The 11,023-nt window shown below is 35.6% G+C and overlaps 1 pseudogene; it reads left to right on the plus strand.

Moving 5' to 3' along the window:
* The window catches only part of LOC110310755, a 31,601-nt pseudogene that overhangs the window by 4,429 nt on the left and 16,149 nt on the right, over window positions 1-11,023 (plus strand).

The following is an 11,023-nucleotide window of genomic DNA, read 5'->3' on the forward strand; positions in this document are numbered from 1 at the left end:
TAGAACTCTCAGCTCCTGCTATGCCATGCCTGCCTGGATACTGCCATGCTCCCACCTTGATGATAATGGACTGAACCCCTGAACCTGTAAGCCAGCCCCAATTAAATGTTGTTTTTTATAAGACTTGCCTTGGTCATGGTGTCTGTTCACAGCAGTAAAACCCTAACTAAGACACATATATATACACATATACATATACATATATATATACATATGTATATATATGTATATGTGTATATATATTGCATATGTATATGTATTAAAATTAACAGGAGAAAAAAAAGGAAACCCTTTAGTGGAAGAAAGTGAGAAGTGGCCACTGTGATTTATTTGAATTAAAATAAGATTACATCACTTTCCCTCTTCTGTTCCTAGAGTCAGTCCTTTGCCTTCTCATGCTACACTCTGTCTCATACATTCCTTGTCCAAATGCAAACCAAAAATCTACTTTTCTTTGATATTATTAGTACATACTAATATTTGTAAGCACAAATTTATAAATACAATCTGTTGAATCCATTTTTGTTGTTTTTGTGTTTATGGTTTCAGGTCTGTCCACTTTGTACAAATAACTGTAAGGGGCCCATCCCTGGGAAAGGCATTTTTAGTCGCTCTGCCAGTCATTATCTGCCTACAAGTAGTTGTTTTTCTAGGGTTTAATCACAATGACATGTTTCCTTTTCCATATTAAACTATCTATGATATTGCCATTAATTTGGTCTTATTTGGGCAGCCATTTGTAAGAATTTCTACTTCACATTAACCTCCTAGAGTTCTGCCATTTACAATCTTTTATTCCCTCTTCCATGATGTTCTCTGAACCACTGATACAGAAGCTGTGATACAGATATATTTTGAGGGGCTCAGTTTCCCAATACTTCTTGATTTCCAGTTGTTGGTTTCTTATGATAGTCTCAATTACTGTTAGGAGAGTCTTTGTAGAGGGTGGGAGCCAAATTTACCTACAGATATAATAATAAGATTTGGGACATAGTTAAGATTTTTATGCTTTAGCAAAACAGCAAAAGTTGATTCTCTTCTAAACTACCTGACTTCACTAGTCCCAGTGTAGTTGGGTAGGTTTCTTGAACCAGGCATATTTTTCTTCTATAGAAGGGGAGCTAGATCCAATTCCACAGCTGTGGGATACCACTAATATTTGAGTTCCACTATTGCACCTACATAGATTTCCTTCCTGTTCACCATTGTTGCAATTCACAGATTTCAAAGTTACACAGGACTAACCAATGTGTCCTACCAGTGGCAGCTGGATAGTATTTTCTTTTATCACGGAAGCTAGATCATAGAAAAGAAAGTCTCCAATCAGATCCAGCTTGAACGACCTGAGTTTATATCATATGTTTGCAGCATCTTCAGAAATAGTTGCTAACTTCAACCTCTGAGAAACAACCAAATAGTGCAATAGTTTATATTGGAAGTCACTTGGAATACTTTGACTAATCATTCCGAAGGAGGCTTCTCTTGGCTAGCACTGGGGTTTTTCAATGTTATTAGTTCTTGTAGAAACATTGTCAGTCCAGGTGGAATAGCTTTCTTTAAAGTTTGCACTTGTGCATAAGTGTACACGTATAGACACACACACACACACACATGCCTTTTGAATAATTTTATGTAAAGATAAAATAATATTCTTTGAAGCTTTATTAAGTTATTGTTATTTGTTCTTCCTCCTTCTTTCCCCTCTGAATTGATCATTTCACCTCCCCGGTTTGGATGTCCTGATTTTTCCTCCGCTTCTTATCTCCTTATCTGTTAAGTCCTCTCTCATGCTCAGCTCCGGACCACTGCCTTTGATTCCTTTGTGCTTTCCTTGTTTCTGAAGTTACTGCATATTGTATATGAAGATGTGGAGGATAAGGAAAAGATGAGAGAGAACTGTCTCATATTTTTATAATCTACTCTCATAATAATTTGGGTCACAGAGACTTCAGTAGTGATTTGCTTTCATTCTGTATTCCTACTGTCAAGAAGTGTCTGTATGCAGGATGACTTTGCCAGATGCAGTACTTTGTTAGAGCTCTTCTATTGCATATCCAGTAGAGGGGTATCTAACTGATAAAAGAATCTAAATTAAGTTTGACAATATCTAGCTTGGAACCACTGAGCAACAATGATATACTTTCATTAGTTGTTCATAAAGGAAAAAATATGCTTAGTTTTTTTCCTTTTATTTAAAATAATTTTATGCAATATATTTTTATCATATTTCTCCTCCCACAACTATTCATACATCCTTACTACTTCCCTGCCTACCCATATTTATGTTCCCTCTTCTCTTTCTCACTCTCATCTATCCATATCTAATCTATCATCTATCTGTCTATATTTCTATCTATAACTCACTGGTTCTTCCTTTCTCTCTCTAAACAAATGAAAATAAGCACAAACAAAAATCTAATGAGAAAAAATAAAACTATATGAAACACCTGCTTTGTGTTTGCTTGTTTTTCTCTTGGCTAACTACTACTAGGTATAGTTCTTCCTTTAAATGTGGTTCATATACTTAGTAAAACATCATCAGATAAAAGTGATATTCCCTTTGCCAGCAGGTGTCAATTGCAAGTAGCTTCTTGGTTAGCAGTGGGACTTTGCATCCATTTCTGTTCTTCTGTACTAAATTGCCTCAGACCCTCTGGGCCCCTTTGTCTGCGTGGAATGGGTCTCTAGTCGCGGGTGGGCATAGCGTCAAATGAATTTGACAGACAGATGCACACAGGAGAGGTTGTGTTGGATATGAATATATTTTTTAAATTGAGCATCAGACTTTTTATGCAGAAGACAATAAGGAAGTTGGGTGACATATTGGCAAGGTAGGTACAAATGAGGTAACCAGAATCTTACATAAAACAGGAATACAAACACAAAAGGTCTAACGGGAAGCACCTGGGATAAAATTCATTGACAACAACTGGGATCAACAAGGGCTCCACCTAAGATTCACTAATCTTAGAAGCCAGGGTCAAGGGCTTCGCACCCTTGCCATAGTTCCTATTTTAGTCTATTGTATAGTCCACCTTCCCCTTAGGCCATTGTAAATACGTGTGTAGGGGTGTAACTTCGCTATAGTTCTAAGTATCTATCCTGGTTTCTCCTTTGGTCTAAAACTTTCTTCTTCCGCAGTGATAGTAAATTCCTGTGTAAGGGAGTGACTTGGCTTTTATTCTAAGTGATAGTGTAATACCAGAGGCTATTCTGATTAGCAACATTCTTACTAAATATCAAGCCCATGGTCTTGCTCAAAGACGTTCTAGGACTGTTGGAACACTGGTGGAAGGCTTTAGCTATGTCAGAATTCAATCTTAAAAGGCACTTATAATAGGATAATACTGGAAGAAAGCACGTGGATCCATACACTAGACTAACGCGGAAATGGAAAATTAATGTATGGGTTAGAGAGAACGCCAGACTCCAAGAGGAGAGCTTCCTTGAAACTCTTTGCCTCATGAGTGACTTTTAAGTCTCTCGGCTTGTGAAGCTGACTCGACCAGAGCGGGTGACACTAAATTTTTCTTTGGTTTGAACCTGTACAGGACTAGGACATTACGTCACAGTTTGTGTGAGTTTATATGTGTATCAGTACTTTTGTGTATGCAAGACATCATCTAGAACCTTTGACTCTTACAACAGTTCTACCTCTTCTGCATAGATCTCTGGACCTTGAGAAGAAGGGTTTGATGAAGACATCACACTTTGGAGCATTCAGTCATACATGTTTTGTTTTCTATAAACATTGTTAATTTTTAACAGTATCCATCAGCTTCAAATATCCACTAACTGATGTGTTTGAAACTAGAAGAGACTAGTCCTTAAGCTTTGTTTTTCCCTTGGTGTCTTAAAGTGTCTGTCACTTATTAAAACTATGAACAAATGCAATGAAGAGAAAAAGTGGTGTATTTCACTTCGACTTCCTAATCCATCATTTTAAGAGGTGAGGGCAGGAGCTATGTCTGGGACTGAGAAAAGAGTTGAAGCAGAGGGTATATGGGATATATATGTATAAAAAATGATATATATATATATGTATAAAAAATGATAAAAAAAATCTGTGAAGTCACAAGGAAGAATGTAACAGCACTTCAGATGTGTAGGTGGATGTTAATCAGAATAGAAAAGGCCAGTATGCTAGATAATTGTACATATTTTTGAAGAAATCTCAACAAAGAAGAATCCATTACTGGGTTTGCTTGTTGCTATACATATGTATATACATATACATATGTATATGTGTATATATATATATATATATATATATATGTGAATAGCTTCCTCATCATAACTATCTCAGCTTACTTTTTTCAACAACATAGAACTATCTGCCCCGTGGTGATGCTGTACATAGTGGACTGGCTCCTCCTGTATCACCTGTCTATCAAGAAAATGCCAAAGCCTTGCCTACAAGCAAACCCAGTAATGGATTCTTCTTTGTTGAGATTTCTTCAAAAATATGTACAATTATCTAGCATACTGGCCTTTTCTATTCTGATTAACATCCACCTACACATCTGAAGTGCTGTTACATTCTTCCTTGTGACTTCACAGATATTTTTTTTTTTATCATTTTTCTTTACCAAATGCAGGCAGATTTCTGAGTTCGAGGCCAGCCTGGTCTTGAAAAACCAACATAAATAAACAAGTACATGAATACATTAAACAAACAAACAAATAAATTTGTTTCATAAGAATTTAGGGCATTTAAAGGATTTTTATAGCTCCTAAAGTTACTTTCAGGATTTTTACTTGCAAAAAAGTAATAATTACATAATCATCTTCCTTCCTAGTTTTCTTTTTCTCTCACTATTAAAATTTATAGTTCTAAGTTCCTAATGTGTATAGACATACACACATACTCATTTATATATATATTTCCAGTATTTATTGGCATATATTTATGTAAACATTTGTATAGTCCCACAAACTATGCATATTTTATTACATATTAGAGAAATTTTTTCTTTCATTATTTTTAATAATGCATACATTTAAAATTTCTTTTTATTCAATTGTGGGAATATATTTTTAATTACTAACTTTTCCTCTCATTTTAAAAATAAAATTCTTACAAAATATATACTACTATTCTTACCTGGATTTTTTCTTTCATTGCCTAATGGCTTTTCCAACCCATACTTAGTCTTTTGTAGAGTACAAAATGTCTTTATTTTTATCCTTCTTCTCAAGCAAGCATAGATAAGAGTTTTAATTTACATGGTCTTTCAGTCTGTTCCCTTCTTCTTTCTGAATTTTCCAATTTATATCTTCGTGCCTTTATGACCCACCATTGTCCTTACATGTGTGTGTTTTCAGTAAAGGTAAATGGTAGGGTCATAGTAATTCTTGTCAAATTATTTTTAAATGTTAATTAATTTTAATTATAGACAATTTTATACATGCAATTAATAAACTCTGATCATCCTCATCCACACCCAAGATTTCCCTCCTCTCCTGTCAAGCTCAATTCCTTCCCACAGGTCTTTTACCATATATAGCTGACATGTCTTTTGGCATTGTTTTGTATCCCACTTAATTTAACCATCCATGTAACCACAAATATGGAACTATTCTGAGAAACCTGGTGCTCTAACTAGTGTGTAGACATCTGAAGATAATTATCCCCTCTCCTAGAATCCACTAGTAACCAAATATTCTCAGTGGAATAGCAGAGACCTGTGAGCTCCTTTTCCATTTATGGATGGGTCTTTTTCAGACCCAGCCAGTTCAGTAACATCAGCTGCTTTGACACCATGATTGCAATGACTATGTCATATTCTCAAGGTAATATTTCATGAGTTCTTCCATCATTCTTGATGTCTTGAAGGCCTTTGCATTCACTATCATTCGTTATAAGATAAACATTCTTTGATTTATGCTAAAGTAGCATTTTGCCTATGGTCATAAACATATTCAGAAGACTCATTGACTATCTGATAAAATTTTTCCCCCAGTATCCAATTGAAAATTAGGTTTAGTGTGCCTTAGGTATTGAACCTAGTTTCTCAGCCATCTACATGCTAAGCAAGCACTCTATTGATAACACATACTCTCATCCTTTAAACATATACTAATAGTTGAACAGTGAAATTGAGGGTAATCAGATTCTTGAAAACTACAGAAGAAAGTTCTGCCAGTAATCTAAATATTATTTCCTGAAAAATATATTAATTTGTTAAAACATTATTCCACTATCATCTATGTGGTGGGAAGAAAATCATAACATAGAAACCCTTTGAAAATTCTCTAGTATCTTGTGTCACCATACAGAGGGTTGATTCCTTTCCTATAAAAGTGCATAAAACTGGAAGTATTAAATACTTAACAAAACTGAAAATACATGAAAAGCTGAATACTTAGAGCTATAGACATATGACCTCAAAAATAAATGTTAATATAGAAGTACTTCTATTTTATAAAATTAGACATACATTCTCTTGACCTTATACAATATGTACTGTATTGATCTTATACAATATGTACTGTATTGACCTTATACAATATGTACTGTGTTGACCTTATACAATATGTACTGTATTGATCTTATACAATATGTACTGTATTGTTCTTATACTATATGTACCAAACACATCTATTGACCAACTGGAGGAAACAGCACACTCTGAGCCCCTTTTACAGAGCAAAAGCTATTCTTGAAACAAGTGCTGTGGAAATGAATAGGTAATAAAAAAAATAAAGTCAATCTATATCTGTAGCTAGAGTGCTGACAGCTGCATATCCAAGAAAAAATCGTCAATATTTTCTTTTATGATAGATTAAAGTGAGATCAGTATACAGCTGGATTTTCTTTAAAATTTCTCAACATTATACATTTTCCTGAGATTTAAAGAACTGAATATGTTTAACATATTAGGTTACTTTTTTGCCCATAGACAATAGGTGATATATAGCTAATATAGACAATGCTAATATTCATATATCTATCCTGACATTTCCTAAATGACAAATATTACTGAATTCTTTTTGCTGATGGGTTCTACTATGCCAATGTATAATTTTGTTATCATGGCTTCTGTCAGATTCCATCAAAAGGGCATACATAATTCATGTTTCTTATGGCACAAAGATGTGATTATGCTTCAGCGGCTTAATAAAGCATGACATAGGAAAATATTGTAACCACTTAAAACTTATACACATGTCATATTGTGCTCATGTATAAACTTAACAAATGAGGTTTAAGTATTATCTAAAATAAACAAAATTTTATATGTAAATTATTAACCGTATACCCAGTAGGCACCAATCTGTTAACATTATGGATATAGTTTATAAAATATAAACAAACATAATTAATTTTCATTGTAGATATTTTATACATAGAGTCTTATGCACTCATGTTTTCTCTTTTATTTTTCATTATATTAAATTCCTTTAGCAGAGATGGCAGATATGCTTTTGTTGATGTTATGGTTTGGATATTTATCTTGTGGTTGTTCTCTTCTTTGTGTTTATCTAAAGATATAGGGAACTCATAATAAATATCAACATATGAGCCAATTCTGAGACCAGATAACAGAGATTAAGTGGATGTCTACTGTTATAAGAACAAAAGAATAGTGAAGTGTTTAGATTTCCTTTTGTGTTGCTGATGTATAAGGCACTGCATTTTGCCCAAGTCTTTTTTTGACTTTCAGTCCAACATGAATGCTTCAGGCTAAATATCTTCTTGCGAAATTTTAAAAAGAAGTTTCTTTGCTCATTCACCATTCACAATTCTCAGTGAGACAAATCATTCTTCAAGATATAAGGTTGAGTATATGTCCAGGAAAGACACATCTGGAGAGCATATGTATAATTTTTATCCAGAACACACTATATCACTATGCCAGTGATACTCTCTTCTTGTCAATAATCGTATTGGCAGTTTTTACATGTGAAATTCCATGTTGAGCATCTTCTTTTCCTGTTATACTGAAAGACAAACTTTTTTTCACTTGAATATTTTGTTCACTCAAATGCGTTCAACATAGGGAAACCTGAGTTAATTTTAGTTATTTAAATGAGAAAATATGTGAAGTACATTTTATTTCATTTAGGCCCAAAGCCTTAAAATAAATAATTTCAGACAAAAATTGAGTATTATTAATGGTTTAACTGAATGTTTATATAAAGCTTCTATTTTTGCTAACATATAATTATATTGTTATGAGTATATTCTTTACTATAGACCAAAATTTCCTACAAAACTTTTGGTTAATCAGTAGCAGTATGATTGCAGGAAAAAGCACCCAATCTTTGATAATGAAGTTTTATAATTTTAGCATTCCTTTTAAAACATCACTTTGAAAAGATTGCTCCTATTTCATCAATGCAAGTAAGAACAATTTATTTTGTGTAATACAATAAACAAATAAAATATTTAGAATAACAAATATTTTTATTTCAATTAAATATTTGAAGAAAAATGTTCCCGAATCAGTTATTTGGATATTAAATATACATAAGGATCTGAGGCAAATAAGATAACAAAGTAGTTTTGCTTAAAAAAATGAAAGAATGAAATTTAAAACAAATCACTCAGATTAAAACTGACAGAGATATTTTAAAAATCGCAGATTAAGCTCTTTTCCATCTTATAAGATGAAGGAGAAGAAGCAGAGAAGCCTGATGCAAAGGAGATGAAACCTGAGGCCAAGAAGGCAGCAGCTGCTGCTGCTGCTGTTGCTGCTGCTGCTGCTGCTGTTGCTGCTGCTGCTGCTGCTGCTGCTGTTGCTGCTGCTGCTGCTGCTGCTGCCTCCTCTGGTGCCCGGACTGCTGGTGCAGCCAAAAGGGGTCACCCTAAGGTTAGAAAGTCCAGGAAGGGGAAGCCCCATTCCAGTTAAAACCCTGTCCTGGTTAGAGGAATTGGCTGGTACTCCTGACCTGCTACACATAGAATACATTCCAGAAAGGCCTTGTACAAAAGGAAATACTCAGCTGCCAAGACAAAGGTTGAAAGAAGAAAAAGGAGAAGGTCCTTGCTACTGTCAAAGAAAAGGTTGTGACAAGAACAGTGGTACACATATGTTGAAGCTTCAAAAAATGCCTAGGACTTGGGGGAGCCATCTTGGTTCCTGGATCCCTCCAAGACTAGTCTGTGCAGGTGAGAGTGTGGACTACAGAAGCTAACATCTTCTGGGGCAGACCCCTTAGAGGCTCCAGACATCCGGGCACTTCCCTGCCAGAGGAGAGGTGTCCAACCCGCTCAGAGGGCTTTGCCAGAGCACCTGGGGGAGCCTTCTTGGTTCTTGGACCCCTCAGAGACTCTTCTGAAAAGGTGAGAGTGTGGACTACAGAAGCTAACAGCTTCTTGGATAGGTGGAAGCTACATAAATTCTGGGGCAGATGCCATTTCAGGCTCCAGACATCGGGGCACCTTCCCTGCCAGAGGAGAGGTGTCCACCCTGTCTGAGAGAGCTTTGCCAGAGCGCCTGAGGGAGCCATCTCTGGTCTTGGATCTTTCAGAGACTAGTCTGTGTAGGTGAGAGTTCAGACAAAAGAAGCTAAACAGCTTCTGGGACAGGCCCTGTTTCAGGCCTTCATCTTCTGCCAGGAGGCAAGTCCTAACACCAGATATCTGCGCACATTACCTGCAAGAGGGGAGCATGCCTGCAGAGAGAGCTCGGACCACTGAAACTCAGGAAAGAGCTAGTTGCCCAGGTCTGCTGATAGAAGCTAACATAATCAGCTGAGGAACAAGCTCTAACCACAGACAACTATAAAAACTAACTGCAGAGATTACCAGATGGCTAAAGGCAAACATAAGAATGTTACTAACAGAAACCAACACTACTCAACATCATCAGAACCCAGCACTCCAACCTCAGCCAGTCCTGGATACCCCAACAAACCTGAAAAGCTAGACCTGAATTTAAAAGCATATCTCATGATGATGGTAGAGGACATCAAGAAGGACTTTAATAGCACAAAGAAATACAAGAGAATACTGCTAAAGAGTTACAAGTCCTTAAAGAAAAACAGGAAAAGACAACTAAACAGGTAGAAGTCCTTAAAGAAAAACAGGAAAACACAATCAAACACGTGATGGAATTGAACAAAATCATACAAGACCTAAAAAGGGAAGAAAACACAATAAACAAAACCCAAAGTGAGGCAACACTGGAGATAGAAACCATAGGAAAGAAATCTGGAACCATAGATGTGATATTCAGCAACAGAATACAAGAAATAGAAGAGAGAATCTCGGGTGCAGAAGATTCCATAGAGAACATGAGCACAACAATCAAAGAATATGCAAAATTCAAAAAAGATCCTAAGTTAAAACATCCAGGAAATCCTGGACACAATGAGAAGACCAAACATATGGATAATAGGAGTAGATGAGAATGAAGATTTTCAACTTAAAGGGCCAGCAAACATCTTCAACAAAATCATAGATAGAAACCTCCCAAACGTGCTGGAGAGATGGCTCAGCCGTTAAAGGCTAGGCTCACAACCAAAAATATAAGAAACCTCCCAAACCTAAAGAAAGAGATGACCATGAACATACAAGAAGCCTACAGAGCTCCAAATAGACTGGACCAGAAAAGAAATTCCTCCCGACACATAATAATCAGAACAACAAATGAACTAAATGAAGATAGAATATTAAAAGCAGTAAGGGAAAAAGGTCAAGTAACATATAAAGGCAGGCCTATGAGAATTACACCAGATTTTTTCACCAGACACTATGAAAGCCAGAAGATCCTGGACAGATGTTATACAGACAGTAAGAGAACAGAAATGCCAGCCCAGGCTACTATACCCAGCCAAACTTTCAATTACCATAGATGGAGAAACCAAAGTATTCCATGACAAAAACAAATTCACACATTATCATTCCACGAATCCAGCCCTTCAAAGCAAGAAAGTAATCTTTCAACAAACCTAAAAGAAGACAGCCACAATAACAGAATGCCAACTCTAACAACAAAAATAATAGGAAGCAACAATTACTTTTCCATAATATCTCTTAATATCAATGGACTCAATTCCCCAATAAAAAGACATA

Source organism: Mus caroli, chromosome 15, assembly GCF_900094665.2.
Source record: "Mus caroli chromosome 15, CAROLI_EIJ_v1.1, whole genome shotgun sequence".
NCBI lineage: Eukaryota > Metazoa > Chordata > Mammalia > Rodentia > Muridae > Mus > Mus caroli.